The 21665-nt window shown below is 36.6% G+C and overlaps 1 long non-coding RNA gene across 1 annotated transcript; it reads right to left on the reverse strand.

Moving 5' to 3' along the window:
- Positions 1-8633: 8633 nt before the first annotated feature.
- Positions 8634-10229, reverse strand: LOC127119215 (uncharacterized). The gene is made up of 2 exons (XR_007802722.1): positions 9561-10229; positions 8634-9172 (listed from the first exon to the last, which is right to left on the reverse strand). It is a non-coding gene; the product is annotated as an uncharacterized LOC127119215 (long non-coding RNA).
- Positions 10230-21665: the final 11436 nt, after the last annotated feature.

The following is a 21665-nucleotide window of genomic DNA, read 5'->3' on the forward strand; positions in this document are numbered from 1 at the left end:
AGATATTTTGATTTTAAGTTGTGATGTCAAAACCTAATTCGCTCGATCCAAGAGATGTAGTTAGAATTAGGATAAATCATGTACATATTCGTGATCCTCTTGTTTAGACCTTTCCATTGGTTATAAGCATGATGATTTCTGTGGAGATTTGATGTTCTTGAATATTGATGCGTTTCTGGAAAAAGATGAAGAAGAACGAAGGATTTTCTGGAAATTATGCTGTTTCGATCCATTGTTTTCGCATGCCAAATTCGAATTCTGTTTCCCTCCAAGCTGAGCCAATCAGCGTGTGACAACGCATTAAATGGCTGCGCAGTCGTTTTGGTCCTTGGCACGGTATTTACAACAATGCCACTGAAGCTTAATAATTTCATTTTAATTAATTAACACAACTAAATAATTATTCAATAATTTAGCAGAACTTCAAAAAATCATAGATGCTTCATTTTGCATCCAAATTTTGTGGAAATTTTTGCATTGTTCTCATGGTGATGTGTAGAATTTGATTATGATTTTTGTGGAATTTTTGCATGGATGAAAAAATAAAATGTTTAGGGATTTTGTTGATGTGTCACATTTTTGTACATGTTTCCATATTCATCATGAAATGCTCATACATTTAAAGAAATGATTGAAATTTTTTGTGCTCATTCTGGACATGTTGATGGTGATTTCCATATAAAGTTTGTGATTTTTGGATACCTGATGTTTGAGATATGATTTTTTGAATCTAGGTGTGACAATTTGTGTCACACCTAGCTAGGTCAAATTCATGAATTTATTTGCATGACCTATGATTGTTGGATTGGATTGAAATTTTGCATGAATGATTATTGATATGTTGAGATGTCATGTGAATTTTTCTGGATTTTTCTATGGCATTTTCAATTTGATTGATATTTTTCTTCTCTGTTGGTTCATTGTGCAACCTTGTATGACACATGTTTGTATATCTTGTGTGAAATTCTCATATGGTATTGTATGAATGTGAAATTTGGTATGCTGATTGTAGACACATTGTAGGACATCACTGTTTTGGTCCCATTCATTTCTTAATTGATTTCACTGTTTTATGAATTATTGAAGTGAAGGCATGTGTTGATGCTATGAATTGGCTTGAATAATTGTGTCTGGATTTCTTGATTTTCATTGGCCTAGTTCCTTTTGTCCAATTGAGCTGAAAATTGACATGCTATACCTTGATTGTGTCCTGTTTAGGTGTGAATTATTTGAGGATTTTTGGAATTGTTTTGGTATGCTTTTGGTTGAAGTCATTCTGTTTGGACTTTTGGTGTTGTATTTGACCTAGTTTGTACCAAATTGTGCATGAAATGATATTGGTGAATGATATGAGCATGGGACCAATTGCATTTGCTTTTGAATTGCTTGAATTTGATTTTGGTTGAAGATTCCTTGCTGTTTAGATTTTTTTCTCACCTTTGGACCCTAGGCTTGGCCTAGTGGTCTAGTTTCTCACATTTGGTTTGGATTTTCAGGATAAAATGCAAAAGGCTTAAGGAGAATGCTTCAAGTCAATTAAATTGAGATTGTTTGATGCTTGTGAATTAATTTGACTTTGTTTTGTAGGTTGGATGCTTGAGCTTGAGCTTATAGCTGGCACTTGTGTGCATTAACCTATGTTGTTTGTATAGATTAACTGATTAACATTTGCTGTTTATTTTTGGTTTGTCTGAGTACTGATGATACTTGATTGATTTCAGGTACATTTAGTCGCTTACAGTTCTTTAAGAACTTGCTTGCTGCTGCTTGGTTTTTAAACCACTTGAGGTAGGACTTCTATACTTCATGTAGTTTGGAAGACCTGGCCTGTTACCTGGCCAGGCAACTGTCTGAAGTCCTCCTTAAGAGGCGATGATTGTGGTTGTTTACATTTGTGCCAAGCAGGTGAAGACCTCTATGAGGCAATTGGCGGAATCCAAGGGATATGCAATCTATCCCCCGCTATTCTGTGAATCGTCCCTCTGCTCGCACGGCTGTGTGTTGATGCATTGGGGCACAAACCCAAGATCCTGTGCTGTTGCACAATCGAGTCAGAGTCTTTGAGCGTAAAAGGGTCCCTCCATTCTGGACCCACGCTCCTTTGTCTGAAAGCTCTCCCTGGTCAGGGATAAGAGCTGTGAAGTCTAATCTTCACTCACCTTTCATCTGCTTCACCTTAGCCTCGTAATGGCAAGGTTAAGAGCGAATACTACCCATGTACAGGCGACTTGCTTCGGCAGTCAAACCCATTGTTTGAGCCTCACTTGACTGGTTATAGTGTGTGCTTTGTGAATATTTGTTTGCTCTGTTTGCTTGTATGCTTGTATGCTTGCTTCTTTCCTGGATAGGATTAGCTTGCAGTTGTGCAAGTAGGTAGAAACCTGAACGTAGGGCAATGATGCATGACAACACTAGGCTCGAGTACAGCTCCCTGGTAGCGTGTCTTCCCTTGGTTTCTGGCTAGATTTTCTTTCCCTTGAGGGGGAACTACATCGCCCTGATCCTCGTTCCAGACGAGGTATGTAGGCAGGAGACCGTGCGAGGTCTCTCCGGGCACTTTTTTTTTCTTTTTTGTGTGTGTTTGCTTGTTATCTGATTGTGTGTTTGGTTCGGATGCCGACGTAAGTCCAGTGATTGGCGGTCGGGCTCCACGTTTGCCTTCTTGTGTGCGTTTTGGTTCGGATGCTGATGTAAGTCCAGTGATTGGCATTCAGGCTCCATGTTTGCCGGTGTGTTTGTGTTTGTTTGTTTGGCGTGCGTGAGCCGAACTACGACAGCTCTGATTCTCGTTCCAGACGAGATACGTAGGCATAGGATGCGATGTCCTATCGAGCTCTCTTTCCCTTAACCCCACCTGCGTTTCCCTGTGTGTGTGTGTGATGTTTTAGCAACCTATTCTTTCTTTTAGAACGTGGATCCCGTCGAGTACGACGGACGTGAGGGGTGCTAATACCTTCCCCTTGCGTAACCGACTCCCGTACCCTTTCTCTTTGGTCGCGAGACCATTTCCTTTCCAGGTTTCTCTGAGCGTTTCCTTTCCCTATCTTGGGATAAATAACGCGCAGTGGCGGCTCTGTGTTGTTTTTGTTTTAGCCCGCCGGTTGTTTTTCGCGGATGCGACAACTATGAATGCAATAAATCAATGAAGCATGCAATTCTAGATAAAGTGGTAAGTCTAACAGCTAACGCAAACATGCGAGAAATCTAAATGTGTGTGTGTGTGTGATAGAGAGAGAGAGAGAGCACCAAGATTTATATCGGTTTTGTGTTATCTCCCTCGCAGGAACATAGTCTAGTCTCTGATGGTGAACCATCACAAAATTGTTCTTCCACTATATTCGTTGATTTAGGTCTCGGTTACAATAATTCAATTTGAAACAAAGATAAATTATAACAATCCAATTTATCTTCTTATTGCTTTTTGATTGACCTTATCTGCAACGAGTTTCTCAGCCAATTCAATTTGAAACAAAGATAAATTATAACAATCCAATTTATCTTCTTCAACCATTTAAAAACTTCAAATTTGAATGCTCAGTGATTTTAACACAATCCCAAGCTTCAAACATTGTGTTCTTTCCTCCAGTCTTGACAACTTATTGATCTTCACTCGATCCCAAATTTCAAGCCCTGAGTACTTCTTCTTTAAAAAGTTAGCCGACCCATAAAGAAAAACTCCACACCTATGGAGAAAAGATCCCTTCTCTTTTGCTTCAATGAAATTCACCTCTTAAGTTTTCCTAAGATCAAATAACTGCTATGAAATCTACACACACTCAAAGTACATAACTATAATACTAATGGCTTCTCACAATCCCTTATCATACACACAAATAACATGATAAGTCTCCATGAAAATGATGAAGATGAAGATTTCAGAGAGAAAAGAAGTTGTGGTTTCAAAGCTTTTTCTTACTGAAAATATTTGATCTTGTTCTCTTGAGAAAAGTTTTCTCATCAAGTTATGAATTTATGAAATGAAAATCGTGTTTATATGTGCATGATATGATGCACAAAAGGAGATAAAAATGAACTAAATGAATCAATTCAAATTATGGAAAATGAATAGGATCAAAGCCAATTTGAATAGATTCACTTCAGCATTTTAATTAGATGAACCCATCCTTGAATCAAGTCATTTTCATCTTTCTGGATTGGATAAAGCAAAGTCATGAACCAAATTTCACAAACAGAATGAAAACAAAGTTTTAATGCACTTTTACGAATTGAGTCAAAATGTGAATGGATTGATTCATTTTGCTTTTGAATCGAGTCAATAATTTCATTTGAGTCGATTCTTGCAAATAGAAGCAAAATTGATTTTTGAGACACTTTCATGAATTGATTCACACATTCCATGAATTGATTAAAACAACCCAACTACATTTGAATAGATTCAAACTTGGCTTGAATAGAGTCAATTAGCTTTTGCATTTTGAATCGAGTCATTTAAGCTTTGAATCGAGTCAAATAACTTTGACATTAGTCAATACTTCATTATATGCATGGAAACCCTATTATTTGCGTGTGTCATGAGAGATTTAATGAGTAAGTCAAAAACTATAATAAAGCATAATAATCGAAGCATCAAAATAACGAAATAGTTGATAATGCACTTGAGGGAAATTTCAATGAGCTCTCACATGTTCTTTGAACATACCAAAAAACAACTCACTCAATTACCAGGGAGACACATTTCAAGCTTATATACGCCATGGAGGTTTTCGTTCCTATCGAAGTTGGAGAACTCAGTTGGAGAATGAAACATCCTCTCAATGACGAAGAAAACTCATAACTGATCCAGAAAGAGATAGACTTCCTAGATAAAAACCAACGCTTTATCACCCACATTGATTATGCCATCAAAAAAGGAACATGAGCCATATACAACAAAATATTTAACACCAGTAAATTCTACCCTTTCAACTTTGTCCATCGAAGAGCTGACGTAAGGGTAAAGAATGTCGGGGATGGAAAACATGCACCAAACTGTAAACACTTATGTCGGGGGCTCATGTCGGGTACGAACCAACACTAAAAAAATGATCTTATACAATAGAGACCCTTCCATGGGGAACTCATACTAAGGACATGGAATGCGACCAATTTGAAGTGTTACTACTACTACTAAGTCTCATTCCGTATATGATTTTAACTTTGTGTAAATATCTAAAATGTAAGATTTGGCATAACTAGTTTTATTAAACGGGATTTCACCACTACTCTTGCTCAATTATTATGTGAATGGAAGAGTAAATATTACACCTTCCGCGCATACACACCTCGAACACATAGGAAATGCTATAGTAAGAGGAAAGGCCAAAGACACTATAAACCTCGAACGTGAAGGTTGTGCACACTCAAAGATATCAAACCTCCAACACAAAGGTGATGCACAAACAAAGACACCACAAACCTGAAACGCGAAGGTGGTGTAGTTGAACAAACCTCCCAACTCTTTGGTAGCTAGTCACTTCAGAGCAAAGAAGTTGATGCCTCATAAGTGCCAACCTCAAACCATGCTTTCACTTAGGGAAATGAACGGGAGCACACCTTTGGTTGGGCAAGTTACCCAAAGATATCCATCAAATCAACCATATATAACTCCTAAAGAGGCCACAAAGATTTGAGACAGGAACCCTAAATAGGGGCCGTTAAGGAGCAATTATGAAACACCAACATGTTTATTTGAGAAAGGTAAAATACTTAACACATTTTTCAGAAAATAGGAGAGACTCTATATGAATAAGGGAGCAAATCAATCACACAAAGAAATAAAGACTCCATTCGCAAGTTAAGGCCATGTTTGACCCTTACAAAGTATTATGTCTTAAAAGAAGAAAGCCATCACGGCTATTACAAAATATAACTCAAAAGCAAAGAAAGCTAAGATGTAGGTTTGTTGCAAATATGAACTAACTTCTAGTTCACAGTCTTCTATTCAACATAGATACTCTCCCTAGACATGTTAATCTCTAAGTAAAAAAAACTCAACATAGTGACAAGGAATCCTTAAAAGATTGATTGAGAAAATTGTAACTAACATCCATGATGGTTGAGAGTTAAGTCTCCAAGGGAAAGAATTCCTTTTTAATTTTGAAAGCCTTCAAAGCATTTTGGGCTTCTGTCAAAGTAGCTTGGATCTCTTTCCCATACTTGTTTGGGAAATACTCATCCCACCCCATGGGATGCGCCCCACATTTTTGAAAACCTAAAAATGTCGTTACTGGTGTCTAGAGATGCATCTCCGAATGCACCTCATACAACACAGGTCCTCGTATTTCAGTCAGCCATCCCATTTTTTCCAAAATTTATTTCGAAGATGCATCTCCGTATATTTTGTGGGGTGGATCCAGAGATGCATCTCCATAACACCCTCATTACTCAATTATGGTGTTTTTATTCGCTGAGTTGGTTAATTTAAACTTAGTGATGATTTCGAAGATGCATATAAGGAAAATTCAAGCAGTAAATTATTTTTATTCACTCTTAAAACCCTTAAAAAATTCTTCCATTCTCAATAAAATTTTCGACATCAAAACATCATTCTTGTATTTTCTAACATCAAAGGGAGCAAAAGAAGTTGTAATTTAAGGTAAAGTTCATTCATTTCATACCTCATTCCTTTCGTTAACATATTTTTTTAGATGAGAAAAGAATATTGAGTCCAGAGATGCATATCCATACTAAGTTCCATGTGTTTAGGAGATGGATCTCTGTATTTGCCAGACACTTTGATTTTTGAATCTTTTTTTCTGTTATGGTTGGTGTTAGATATGGTGAAATTGAATATGTTTCCCAAAGCTACCGTGAGGATGGATTTTAAACTAGATGAAGTGAAGGTTGATATTAAACCGGAAGGAATGAAGGAAGATGTTAAACTGAGTCCTAGACCAATTGTTGTCGCAGTTGATGTTCGTGAACAATTTACGAATAAATAAGAGTTTATTATTTGTGTACATGTGCTATAATGGGTTCGCATGGAGGCCGGGAAATTGGAGTTTGGTATTGTAATAGGAATTTATGGAAATGGTTATGGTAGAAGACAAGTATCTATAACAATGAGATGTGAAATAAGTGGTATGTACAAACCACTGATTAGGAAGTTGAAACGAGGTGATATCATATCAAGAAAATGTGAGTGTCCATTTAAATTACGCGGATATTGTAAGGTGAATGATACATGGAAATTTAACTTGATTTCGGGTATACATAATCACGCCTTGTGTCTCAAGTTAGTCGGTCATCCCATTGTATGTCGCCTTATTCCGGAGAAGAAGGAACTTGTTTCGAACATGACATTAAACATGGTGGCACCAAAAAACATACTTGCAACTATGAAATGGAAAATACTTCAAAATGTTTCAAATATCAAGCAAGTATATAATGTGCATGCCCGAAATAACAAGGCGGTAAGAGGTCCAAGATCTGAAATGCAACAACTCTTGAAGCTTTTGGATGATGACCATTATGTTACTAGGTACATAATTTTTTAGGATTAAGTCATTGTTCGAAATATATTTTGGTCCCATCCTGATTACATCATGTTGTTTAACACATTTATCACCGTGTGTCATACCCCAAAATTCACCCTACCCTTCATAATGATCATTTGGGCCACTAACCCTGATCATTTTCATATCATCATAAGCATTTATTTCATCTGCACAAGCATGGTTCAACACAAGGGAGCGGGTGACTTGAATTCATGGCTTTGTGCTTACACCTAGTGGAAACTAGGGTTCATCAGCAACTTGAGGTGGATCAATCAATCAGACCTTAATCCCTTGGTTTATGACATTGGTAGACCCATTCACTTACATGGTAAATCACTTATCTTGAGGAATCTGATCAAGCATGATTGTGCCTTGATCTTTGGGGTTTTGCACATGTCTTACTAACCAGGTATCCATTTGGTTTCATACCTTACTTCACTCATGGGTCTATGCTCATTATAAATCAGCCATTTAATTCTTGGTTACATGTTTCTTGTGGTATGATTCATTAATACATCTATACTTCCATTCATTTCATGCGGCTATGGTCCATTTTCATTCAAGGTCATTCATCATGTGGTTCATTCATAAGTCGCCCTAGGGATTGCATTACATTTGGTTACATCTATATTAGGACATGGCATGTTTCATAAGCATGAGGAGTTTTCTCCAAATTTAAGTCGTTTGGCTTGCTTGGATTGCAAGTCTTGTCATCATTTGGATTCATTAGTCCACTGCATGTTGTTTCTAGATTCATCATTGTGTCATCCATTGCATGATGTTTGGTTCATGATGTGTCTTCAAATTTGGATTTGATTTTATTTGAAGTTCCATGTGAAACCATACTTGATTATTTCATTTAGCATGACAGTCCATAATCATTTCATCATTGTTTCAAATTGGTTTTTGATAATTTAAATGGTTTTTGATAATTCAAATTGATTTTGATAATTCAAATTGATTTTAGAAATTCAAATAAATTTTTAGAATCATTTCATACCAAATTGGGCCATGGTTGTAATTAGAGTTGGCCCATTCAAGTTTTTTTCATATTAAAAATTCAGCATGAGTATCACAATCCCTTGAGTCCAAATAAAAACAACATAGTCCCATTAATCTAATTAACGACATATCCAATATCTAAAATCCAATAATCCATCTATTTACCATATCCATATCCACATTAAATCCAACAAATCCAATTAACCATTCAAATGTCCATAACCCATACCAATTAACCATTCCACATTACATATCCAAATGTCCATATTCTAATTACCATATCCATATTCTAATTACCATATCCATGTATCCATGTCAGCATCCAAATAAGACAAAATAATAAAAACACAGGTGCAATGAAATCGGTGCTTAATAAACAAAACACAGTGCAGGAAGAACGAAACGGCATGAAACGGAAACATCAACAACATGAAAACGCATTGCAGAGCATAATCCAAAATGCAGTTGAATACACGTATGCATGCAAACGCAACGCATTGCAAGGCCAAAACGCGAAGACGCAACGGAGACTAAAACATAGTTGAAGCACTACACTGTAGACGCAGAAATGGCAAGTTACAACATGAAATGCATTGCAGCAGAACGCGAAATGCATTGCAGCAGAACGCGAAATGCAGGAAAACCAAAAACATCCTTCTGCAGAACCAATTCCCCTGCAAAATTCAATACATCACTAACATAACAAAATCTAATAACTAACTCTCACTTCCTAACTAACTGAATCTCATGCCGTTTTCACCTCTAACAACCTTTTTCACATTGGAAACTAATCGATTAACAGAGTTAGATTTCTCTGTTAATCATTCTCCTCTATAAAGGATCATCACTCTCCCTCATTCTTCAGGATTTCACTCAACACTTCATACACAAAATCTCTCTCTCTCTCGAACTCTCTCACACACGAACTCACACTTCATTCACGAATTCGGAAGACGCTCACGATGCACTACGGAAATAATAAAAATTGCAGAGAAGAAGGAGCAAAATTCAATCATGGAAGGTTGAGAAGAGGAAAGGAAAAAGAACCGAATCGAAACATACCGGGAAAGCCGAAGCAATACGCAAAGCCAAAGCCGAGAGGATCGTCTTTATCTTCCTCACGTCGGCCATAACCGGTAAGCTCTTCTTTTCCTTGCTTCAATGTTCTTCGACTTGATCCGGTGATGTCGTTGCAATTGGGCGCCGTTGATTTCAATAGTTGTCATTATTGATTCAGTGAATTGGAATTTCACACCATTGGATTAAGAGGATGTCGATGAGCGTGAATCCATGAGTGACGAGACGATGTCGGAGCGCGAATCAGGAGCAACAACGGAAATTAGATTCCTCATCTTCGCACAATTCATGCACGCAGAGGCCTCCATCTTCGTCTCAATCTAACAATGAACAGAAGAGTGCATCAGTCTTAGGTGAGTTTCTTCATGGATTCACAGACGCCACCGCGCGATCATCTTGTTTCCAGCACCGTGAAGAAGCTTCTTTGTGTTCTAACATGAGCGAGATTGGTTTGAGCGCGTGGAAATGTTGGACAAGACGAGGAGGCGTGTTTCGACTTCGGAAGCTTGGGAGCGTAAACGCGTTTTCGTTGGGGCTTGTTGATTCAGAATTCGGCTTCAACATGAGGAGAGTGATGGAGCCGATTTCTCTTAGATTACTGAAGACTTTGGATATTTATGGCCCAAAGTCTAATGATTTTCCTTACCCTCATCCACGGACCTACACCCTCCTCCTTTCAACCAGGCCCGAATTTTTTTTTTAAATAATCAGATTTTTTAAAAAAATTTCAAAAATACCCATTTTTTTCCAAAAAATTACCAAAATGGGCAATTTTTGCCCTAGTTCTCTACATGGGCGCCACCCTAGTTGGCGCCTACCCTTAAAGGGTAGGTCAAGTCGCCACTAGGAGTGGCGCCTACCCTTAAATCTTTTTTTTTTTTTAAATATGTTTTTTTTTTTTTTTTTTAATAATTTTTTTTTAATTTATGAATTTATATTTTTTATAAATTATATTAATTTATATTAACACATATATATAAATAAAATAATTTACAAGATATATATATATATATATATATATATATATATATATATATATATATATATATATATATATATATATTAATTTAATTTATAAGTAATTATTATTATTTAAATTTTTTTGGAAGAATTAGGGTTAATCATGTTAAGGTTAATTTATCAATTATAATTAGGGTTTAATGATCGGTTATAATTAGAGTTTGGTAGTTATGACCTAATTGAAACCCTAATTCCCCATAAGATTATAAAAGAAAATTAGACTTTTTCTAGATTCTAAATAGAAATAAAATTTCTTGATATTTGTTACATTTATTTATTTATTAGTATTTATTTTTAAATTAATAAATGCATAATAATTGAATAGAATAAGAATTAATTAATGATTAATAGGATTCAATTAATAATTTATTAGATTATTTTTTTACTCTTATTCATGATGAATAAGAATTAATTCATAATTGATTAGATAATTTTGTTAATGCCATAATTTTGTATGAATTCAATGTGTTATAAACTACTATTATTATTTCCAATAAAACTATAGACAATATAACTCCTATCAATTATGGTGGCATGTTGTTGCATTTGATAATCTCTTACTAATTTTTTTAAATATATTTTTAGTTCTGATTTGATTAGTTTCAAAATTTTATATTTATTTTATTTTTAAGATAAAAACAAGATTTTAATCATATTATATAGATGTGAATAATCTTTATCACTCTATTATATAGTTCTAAATATTTTTTAACACTCTAAATAAGGGTAACATGGTACAAATGTTTGAAATTTAAAAAAAAAAAAAAAAAAAAAAAAAAAAAAAAAAAGATTTAAGGGTAGGCGCCACTCCTAGTGGCGACTTGCCCTACCCTTTAAGGGTAGGCGCCAACTAGGGTGGCGCCTAGGTGTATATTAGGGCAAAAATTGCCCATTTTTGTAATTTTTTTTAAAAAATGTGTATTTTTGAAATTTTTTTAAAAATTCTGGATATTAAAAAAAAAAATTCACCAGGCCCACTCTGTTTTTTTCGTTTTTTTCCTTAGTTTAAATTCTAATTTAGTCTTTAATTTTTATTAATTAATAATTATAAATTTAGTTTAATTAGGTTAATTAAGATACTTGATATAGGTATTTTAGAATCTAGGTAATGATTAGTATTGATTAGATTAATTAGGGATTAAGGGCCCGTTTGTTTTAGCTTTAAAAAAATGGATTTTTTCTTTGTATTTTTGAAAATGGATTCTACAAAAATGTTTTTCAAAATATTATAAGTTTTTCTATTTGTTTTTTATAAATTAAAAGATTGAATTGTTCATTCTATAACATAAATATACATTATTGAAGATCAAAATATATTCAAAATCACAATTTTTTTAAAAAATTGTATCTCAAAAATGATTTTTATGAAAAGCTATTTGAAATAGCTTCAAAATTAAGTGATTTTTTGAAATTTTGATATTCAAAAAAAGTTTTCATAAAATGATGAAATACCTAAAATAACATTTTAAGAATAACTATTCAAACCAAATTTTCATTTGAAACTTTTATGAAAAATTTCTATGTAAATTTTTTTTACACTAAAAAATTTAACACTATAAAAATCATTTTTAAAAAAGGCAAAACAAACGGGCCCTAATTTTGATTAGAAGAATTATATTAGAATTTTAGCTTTAGAAATTAACTAGGTTTTTTCTTAAATGAGATAAAATTGATTAGAAACATTAAAAAATTCCGACTAGTTAACATGTGTTCTTTTTAGAATTTTAGTTTAATTGGATATTATACGTTAATTGGTTTTTAGGTTAATTAGACTAATCTTTTAGAATTTGAGTGCTAATTAAATTTGTTTAGGATTTAGATTTTATTTTAAATAGAATTTACATGTTTAGAAACTAATCCATGATTTATGAATTGACTGTTTTGCCCTTAGGTTTAGAAATAGTATAATCTTGCATGCTCCCCTAGTTTTAGAACTTGTTGAAAATTTATAATTGATCAATTAACCCTTTAGGTTGTTGTATATTCATTTTCAACTAACTTTTTTCCAATCTGATTAAGTTGTTCAAATTAAGCTTTGATCAACTAAATCCTTTGATTGTGCTTAATTCCCCAAGCCTATTCAAGTGATCAAAAGGCCCTTGATCACCTGATAGGGCAAGTTCTTGCGTTCAAGTTGTACTGGATACCAGATTTCAAGACATCAACATTCAAACACAAGTTCAAGACTTCAAATTAGTACAAGACAAGACTACTACTCAAGCACTACAAAGGTCAAATTCAAACACTTGTCGTTCATGAGCCAAGTTGTGTGTCGTGAGCCTTATGCAATAGAGAAAGAGTGAGAGTGGAGAATTCATATCCTCATTTTGAATATCTTTGGACACGGGATGAATGATCCAGTTGCTCATTGTATTCACCTATATTTATAGACTTTAACACAATTTGATTCAAGTGGATTGTCAAGTCTCTTCATTCTTCAAAGACAACCCTTCATCACAGGAAGCTGCAAGAATATTCAACTTCAACACTTGTCAGTTATGATGCAAATTTCACATCATGAGCCTTAAGTAGTAGAGAATGAGTGAGAGTGGAGAATTCCTATCCTCATTCTGAATATCTTTGGGTACGGGACGAATAACCCAGTTGCTCACTATATTCATCTCTATTTATAAGTTTTAGTGCAATTTAAATCGAATAATTGATAAGTCTTTCTACACAGACACGAGGATCAGATTGAAGATCAGACTTTCAACCTTCCAGGGTTTCTTCTCTCTCCTTTTGTTCTCCAAGTAAAACTAAAACCATTTTATGAATAAACTCAAAAACAATTAATCATACGATTAGGATTGTACGCTACGAACCTTAAGCAATGGAGAAGGGATGAGAGTGGAGAATTCCTATCCTCATTCTGGATATCTTTGGGCGTGGGACGAATGACCCAGCTGCTCACTGTATTCATCTCCATTCATAGACTTTAGTACGATTCGAATCATGACTCTCTTTTCAAAATAAAAGCAAACTCACCTCATCAAACTCAACTTTGCCTTTGGAATTCATTTTCAGTTTAAAACATTTTCAGAAAGGATGTGTTACTTCCGTTCTACCATGAACAACGCTTAAGTCTCCATGTGTGAGCAAGCAATGTTTAACTGCTAGAGTGCGATTTGAGTTCATCCACTCAATCAAACAGATAGACGCTTAAGACTCTCATTCTCGAGCATACAAGCAAGTTGACAATAGAACCCGAACGTTAATATTATTCACTAAAAGCAACTAACGCATCTGTCCTAGTTCCATGAACTACGAATCGCTTATTTTCTCATTGCATGAATGAGGATACGTAGGCACGAGGGACCAAATCCTTGGCGAGCACATTTATTTATTAACCCCCGTTTCCCTTTTCGCGAGTAATCTTCAGATAATAACACATATTTCCGAAAAGAACATTCAAAAAGGTTCCCATGGATTACCATGGATGTTAGGGGTGTTGATACCTTCCCCTTGCATAACCGACTTCCTTACCCATTTCTCTTTCCCCTGGGTTTTATCGATATTTTCTCTTTCCTTCAGGAATAAATAAAGTTCGATGACGACTCTATTGTATCTTTAAGTGTGCGATGCGCTCGGGTATAATTCGCGTAGCTTCAGATGGCGACTTTGCTGGGGACTACTTTCCTAAGCAAGTCAATCTCGGTTTTGTTTGCTTTCTTTGCATGATTATATGTTTATCTTTATTGCTTTACTCTCTTTATTTATGTTATTTATTTCATTACTTTATTGCTTTAAATATTCATATGTTGTTATATTCTGGATTTACTCTGTCATATTATCTGTTGGGATGGGATGATACTATATGAGAGAAGCTCTACAACCGAGATTGAGTATATACACATGATATATTCATGGATAGCTGTGTCGTCCTGCGTTTTGCGCGTTGGGTTGTCACAAGAACCACACCCATACTAGATTCACTTGGAATTACTTTTTTCCTGTGAGAATTCGCTATGGCAGGGTATTTTCATTTGAATCGATGACTTTGGGAGACCTTTTAGGGACTACCTTTAAGGGCTAGTACACACCTGTGGGAAGGCTATTGGTTTTTTTTTGCAGGAAACCAAGACCTTTCATACCATTGATCTCTTATATACGTCGGACCTTTGATCCTATATTGAGTTACATGGACAGGTTATTATCCAGATTGCTCATATCATATCAGACTTTTGATCTTATACTGAGTTACATGGACATGTTACCCATATTTTCTAGGTCATGTCGGACCTTGGATCTTATGTTATGTGATGTGTCCAGATTATTCATAATCTCCAGATATTACTGAATTGTTGAATCTATGATGCTTCCACACCATTACATCACTTTGAAATTAATTTTTGCATGTACGTTTCTAGGGAATTCAAGAGATGAGTCTTTGTTTGAGTAATCGGTAGAGAATGGATCCTACCAGAAGAAGCATTTGTAGCTACAAGTTTGTAGAACCTCCTTTGAAGACTTTGAGAGGATTGGGAGCTCCTTTAGTTCTTGACAACAAAGACAAGTTCAAGAAGGCCTGCGGGAATCTCCTAGGTATGCTTAACACCGAAGTCAATACAACAGCTCTCCATACTCTAGTAAAACTCTATGACCCTCCATTGAGATGCTTCACGTTCCAAGATTATCAGTTGGCTCCAACTTTGGAGAAGTATTCACACATTTTGGGGATTGAGATTCAGGATCAGATTCCGTTTGTCCGTACGAAGGAGCTTCCTAAGTCTCAACATCTAGCCAAAGTTCTTCACATGGGGAAGAAATAAGTGGAACTTAATCTTAAACCTAAGGGTTAGACCCATGGTTTTTCCTTAAAGTTCTTAGTTGACAAGTTTGTTACCTTTGCCGAAGCTAAAAGTTGGGATGCCTTCAGCACTGCCTTTGCTTTGATCATATATGGGATTATGTTATTCCCGAATATGGAAGATTTTATGGATTTGGCTTCTATTTACCTATTCATGGCCAAGAACCATGTTCCTACTCTTCTTGCTGGCACTTATTACTCTATCCACGTGAGGAATCAAAAGAGGAAAGGAACCATCATGTGTTGTATCCCCCTGTTGTATAGATGGTTTATTTCGTATCTACCTAGAAAGGGTCCTTTTGTGGACAACAAGGGAAATCTGAAATGGTCTCAAAGGATCACGTCCCTTATAGCTGAATATATTTCCTGGTATTCTAGAGTCTATGACGACGTCAAGATCATCCTCGACCCGTGGTAATTTCCCCAATGTACCCTTCCTAGGTACAAAGGATGGAATTAACTATAATCCAAGGTTAGCGCTATGTCAATTGGGTTACCTGATGTTGGACATACCAAATCCCGAGCAGCTAGAAGAGTTTGTTTTGTATGAAGGGGTTGATAACTCAGAGTTCCAGAAGAGGATTATTAGAGCGTAGGGAGAAACTCTTCGCCAAGGAAGGGACAAGTTGGGAAATAAGAACTGCATTACGAAGGAAGCCTACACCCAGTGGGTTAAGGAGGGGGTCAAAGAATATCTGTTGACATTTCCACCTGAACCTTCCATGACTATCAAGCCTGTTGAGCCTGTTGTTGTTCCTATTTCATAGGTTGATAAACTCAAGGAAATCATTAGAGTGTTAGACAAGGAAAATGTTGATCTCCGATCTAACATCAATAAGCTTGCTTGGATAGAGAGGACTAGAAGCTTAACCTCAACCAGAAAACTGATCGAGCATCCAAGACCGTCAGAGAGATTCAGGAAGAACATTACAAAAGGAGGAAAGTAGGTGAAGCTTTGAAGGGAACTTACGGAAGCCTTTCTGTGAAGAAGAAGCAACTCGCCGAAGCACAGTACAAGGTTTGCAAAATAGAGATTAACTGCCAGGATCAACTCAAGAAACTGCAAGACCAATTGGATACTTGTAAGAAAGAATTGAAAGAAGAACGAAGTCGTGCTAATCAACTAGAAGTTTCCCTTTCTCAGCGTCAGACTGACTTGGACAAGAGATTCAAAGAAATTCGGGAACTGAAAAGTCAAGCTCACAAAATTTTTGAAGACACCAAGCTGCTCAACCAAGAGGTCACTCAGTGGGAGAGGCACAATCGTCATCATCAAGTCCTTTTGGATCAGAAGGACTCTTTCTTGCAAGATATTCTGAAGGGACCTAATCATACATTGTTGTGTAACCTCCTCAAAGATGTGCAATACTAGAATGATAGACATGCCCGTTTGGCTCAGTTTGTCGTTCACGCACTGGAAGATTTTCCCAAGTTGTTGGAATAAGCTTATGATGTTATATTTCCACATGATACCCCTTGGGCTGTATTTCATTTTGCCTCTGTCTGTAGAGTTGTATTTCAAAGGTTTTAGGCTGATCATGTTGTAGCTCGATGAGCAGATTATTGATTTGTATTTGTACCTGTTATTTCTTCCACATTGAATTAAAAATGTGTATTTCCCTTTATTTGGGCATTATCGTATGTTTCTACTTTTATACTTTATGATTACTTGTAATAATAGACGAAGCTCGGAGATTCCTTGGAAATAACATAAATAAAAACAAAAATGATAATAAAAAGTATTTTTGCATGCATGCATCATTCATATATCATATTGTATTTCATAAATTTAAGACCAATGAACTCATTATTACTTGAAACTTCACAGAACCATCACTGTCGTCAAAGTGACTTCTTGACATCACTACAATACTCGCACTCACCAGAAGCTAATCATGGAATAATTGGAACAAAACCAGGCTACGCTTAGAGAGGATATGACCCACATGAAGACCCATATAGGTCAACTTATGGATGTTTTGCAGAACTTGGCTAGGGGCCAGGAAGAGATTCATCAAGAAAATCAGAGAACTGTTGTTGCTAACCCAACTCTAACTATGCCAGTGGGCCCATTAGGAGGAACTGTTCCTATCAAGGGTGGTCATATTCACCAAAACGCTGCTCATACCTTCAATATCCATGTCCAAGGAGGGGCTTAAATTAAGGTTGATGATCATCAAGATGCTTTCTTTGTCCCTAAAGTTGATTCTGTCTATGATGCCTTCGGACCTTCACCAGCTGAAGTGGAGAAGAAATTTCATGTTTTGGAAGAGAAGATGAAGGCTATGGAAGGATTTGGTACCTTCGGTTTGGAAGTTGTTGATATGTGCTTAGTGTCTGGGGTGAAAATTCCAGCCAAGTTTAAAGTACCAGCTATTGAGAAATACAAGGGGGATAGCTGCCTGATGACTCATGTTAGATCTTATTGCAGAAAGATGGCAGCATATTCTGATAATGAAAAGTTGTTGATGCACTTTTTTCAAGACAACCTCAGTGGGGCATCTCTGGAATGGTACATGTAGCTCGAGCACACCCATGTTCGAATCTGGAGGGAGCTTGCTGAAGCATTCTTAAAGCATTACCAGTACAACACAGATATGGTGCCTAACCGAACTCAGCTTCAGAATCTCACTCAGGAGACAGAAGAAACTTTTAAAGAATACGCCCATAGATGGAGGGATTTAGCTGCTAGGGTTTAACCTCCTCTTTTGGAAAAGGAACTGGTGGATATGTTTATGAGTACCCTTCAGGTCCCTTACTTGGATCGAATGGTTGGGAGTGCATCGTCAAGGTTTTCTAATTTAGTAGTTGCTGGTGAAAGAATAGAGAATTGCCTAAAGAGCAGAAAAATTCAAGGCGTCGTTGCTGCTACGAAGAATGGAGGTAAGAAGCCTTATGTTGGTTTTCCTAAGAAGAAGGAAGGGGAGGCGAGTGCTGCCTCAACATCTAAGGGAAAGGCAAGGCTTACATAGTGCCTTGTTATCAGGTCGTTAAAGTGACTCCCAATGTTTATCAACAACAAGCTTTTGCAATTCCTGCTGGTCAACAACCCATGACGTATCCGCCACCAGTGCAATATCAACAACCATACGTTCCTCAACGTCAGAATTATTATCATCCTGGTCAGTAGAGATAGAGGAAGCCTGAGAGGAAATTTGACGTTGTTCCTACGCCTTATAGTCAATTGCTTGCTCACTTGCTTTGTGGTTCTCTAATTCAATTAAGGGAATTGAGACCTCCTCCAACTCCACTTCCTCCGAGCTATGATGCCAATGCAAGATGTGAATTCCATTCTGGTGCTCCCAGGAACGATGTTGAGAATTTTAAGGCTTTAAAGCATAAGGTACAAGATCTAATTGACTCAAAGGCCATTTCGTTTACACCTAATGGTCATAACATTAATAACAATCTAATGCCTCCCCATACCAGTCCTTCTGTAAATATGTTGGAAGAGTCTCGTGATTACAGACTGGTGATTGATGTTAATAAGATGAAGACCTCTTTAACATTGGTTAAAGAGAAGTTGTTATCAAATGATGTGTTCCCAGGTTGCTCGACCGATTGTGAACAATGTTTGTTGGATCCTTAGAGTTGCGAACAATTGAGAGGTGGTGTCCATCAATTGATGAATGAAGGGATTTTTATGGTAGAACAGGCTTTTGGTGAAGGGCAGGTGGCTACTCTAGAGATTCCTTATACTCCTCTACAAATTCCAGTGTCATCTAATCCAGTGGTTCCTATGATAATCCCCAGTCCAGTGGCGCCCTTACTAATTACTGTGCCACCTCCGTTTCACTTTGAAAGTACTAAGGTTGTTCCTTGGAATTATAACTCAACAATATACATTCATGGGTTAAAGTAAGAAGATCCCAGTGCAGTCAGTGAATCAGCAGTTAATATCGTAGGTATCAGGGGGATGACCTGGAGTGGTCGTATCTTTGCTTTCGTTCCTCCTCCAGAGAAAGATAATGTTGAAGTAGTTGTGAAGAGCAAAGGAAAGCAGGTTATCAACACTAGTCAGGGGAAGGTTCCTCCCCATACTAAATCCGTTCCAGAAGATGTTGAAGAGTTTCTCCGGATTATAAAAAGAAGTGACTACATGATGGTGGACTAGCTTAATCAGACGCAATCTAAAATTTCCATACTATCTTTGTTGTTGTGTTCTGAAGCATATAGGGATGCTTTAATAAAATTCCTTAGTGTGGCTCACGTACCTCAAGATATCACTGTAAATCAGTTCGAGGAGGTAGTGGCCAACATTGCCGCCAGTAGTCATCTTGGGTTCTATGATAATGATCTACCTCTAGAGGGGAAATATCACAACAAGGCTCTTCATATGTCCATCGAGTGTGCTAATACGATTATGTCTAGAGTGTTTGTGGATACAGGGTCCTCTCTGAATGTGCTTCCTAAGAACTCCTTGACCAAGTTGGCTATAGAAGGTTTGCTGATGAAACTGTGTACGTTGGTGGTCAGGGCATTTGACGGGTCTCCAAGGACTGTGGTGGGAGAAGTAGACTTACCAATCAAGGTTAGACCTTACACTTTTTTCACTACTTTCTTTGTTATGGATATCTTCTCGGCTTTCAGTTTCCTTTTGGGACGCCCATGGATTCATTCAGTAGGGGCAGTTACTTCTACCCTTCATCAGGAGTTGAAGTTCATCATCAATGGTAAAATGATTACGATAGATAGGGAAAAGGATGTGTTGGTCAGTCAACTATCATCATTTTGGTACATAGAAGTGGGTGGGGAGATTCATGAAACCCCGTTTCAGGCTTTTGAGATTTCTAATGTAATAATGGCGCCGCTTCATAACATAGGATCTAAAAAGTCTGAGTTGCCCATGTCTTATTTAAAAGATGTCAAGACGGTGATAGAAGTTGGACACCCCGAAGGTTGGGGAAGAGTATTTAATTTACCAGTGAACAAAGATAAGTCTGAGTTGGGATACCGACCATGACAAATGGTACAACAGAAGGCTCAGAAGACAGTCAAGGGGCATATCCCTCCAATTCTAGAAACATTTTCCAGTGTTGGGTACCTTTTTGGAGGACAGATCTCCCTTGTTGATGATGAAGCCAATACCTTTAGTACAAATTTCTTTGTGGTCAAAAAGGCTCCAGGCCAAGAGCTTAGTAATTGGACTTCTATGGATGTTCCTAAAGTCATGATGATAAAAAATTAATTTTCTTGTTTTTTGTTTCAAAACCCTAGGCTCTGCCCAAAGCATAGGGGAATTTGTAGGGCCCCATTATTTCTAAACAACGTTTATCATAAATAAATGAGCATTTCACATTCAATTATGTTCCCTGTTTTTCCATTTTTTTTCTTTACAAATATGGAAATGTTTTATCTTTTCATGTCCATCATTCTAAAAAAGAGCATGAATCACCATTCGTGCAGATCCGACTCAAATCCTCTGGATAACAGTACTGCTATGACTCATTATGACTTTGAAAATCCAATTTACCACGCCGATGAGGATGGTGAGGAAGATTTTGACCTCCCTGAAGAGTTGGCTAGACTGTTGAAGCGAGAGTCACTGTTCATTCAGCCATACCAGGATTCTCTGGAAGTGATCAACCTCGGGTCTGAAGATTGCAAAAAAGAAATAAAGATAGGTGCTTCCTTGGATGAGGATGTTAAGAAGGGGTTGATTGAATTATTTCACGAGTATGTTGATGTATTTGCTTAGTCATATAAATATATGTCTGGGTTGGATACAAATATTATGGTGCACCGACTGCCACTCAAAGAAGAATGCCCTCCAATGAAGCAGAAACTGAGAAGAACTCGACCTGATATGGCTATCAAGATAAAGGAAGAGGTTCAGAAACTGTTTGATGCAGGTTTCTTGGCAGTATCTAATTATCCTCAATGGGTTGCAAACATTGTGTCGGTGCCTAAGAAAGACGGAAAGGTACGAATATGTGTTGATTACAGAGACTTGAACAGAGCAAGCCCAAAAGATGATTTTTTGCTTCCACATATTGATGTGTTGGTGGATAATACAACTCAGTCCTCGATATTTTCATTCATGGATGGTTTTTATGGCTATAATCAAATAAAGATGACTCCGAAAGACATGGAGAAGACTACTTTTGTTACCCCTTGGGGAACTTTTTGTTACAAGGTCATGCCTTTCGGACTAAAGAATGTTGGTGCGATATATCAAAGGGAAATGATGACTCTCTTTCAGGATATGATTCATAAGGAGATTGAGGTATATGTCAATGATATGATTGCAAAATCTCAAACTG

This window comes from Lathyrus oleraceus, chromosome 2, assembly GCF_024323335.1.
Source record: "Lathyrus oleraceus cultivar Zhongwan6 chromosome 2, CAAS_Psat_ZW6_1.0, whole genome shotgun sequence".
Lineage (NCBI taxonomy): Eukaryota > Viridiplantae > Streptophyta > Magnoliopsida > Fabales > Fabaceae > Lathyrus > Lathyrus oleraceus.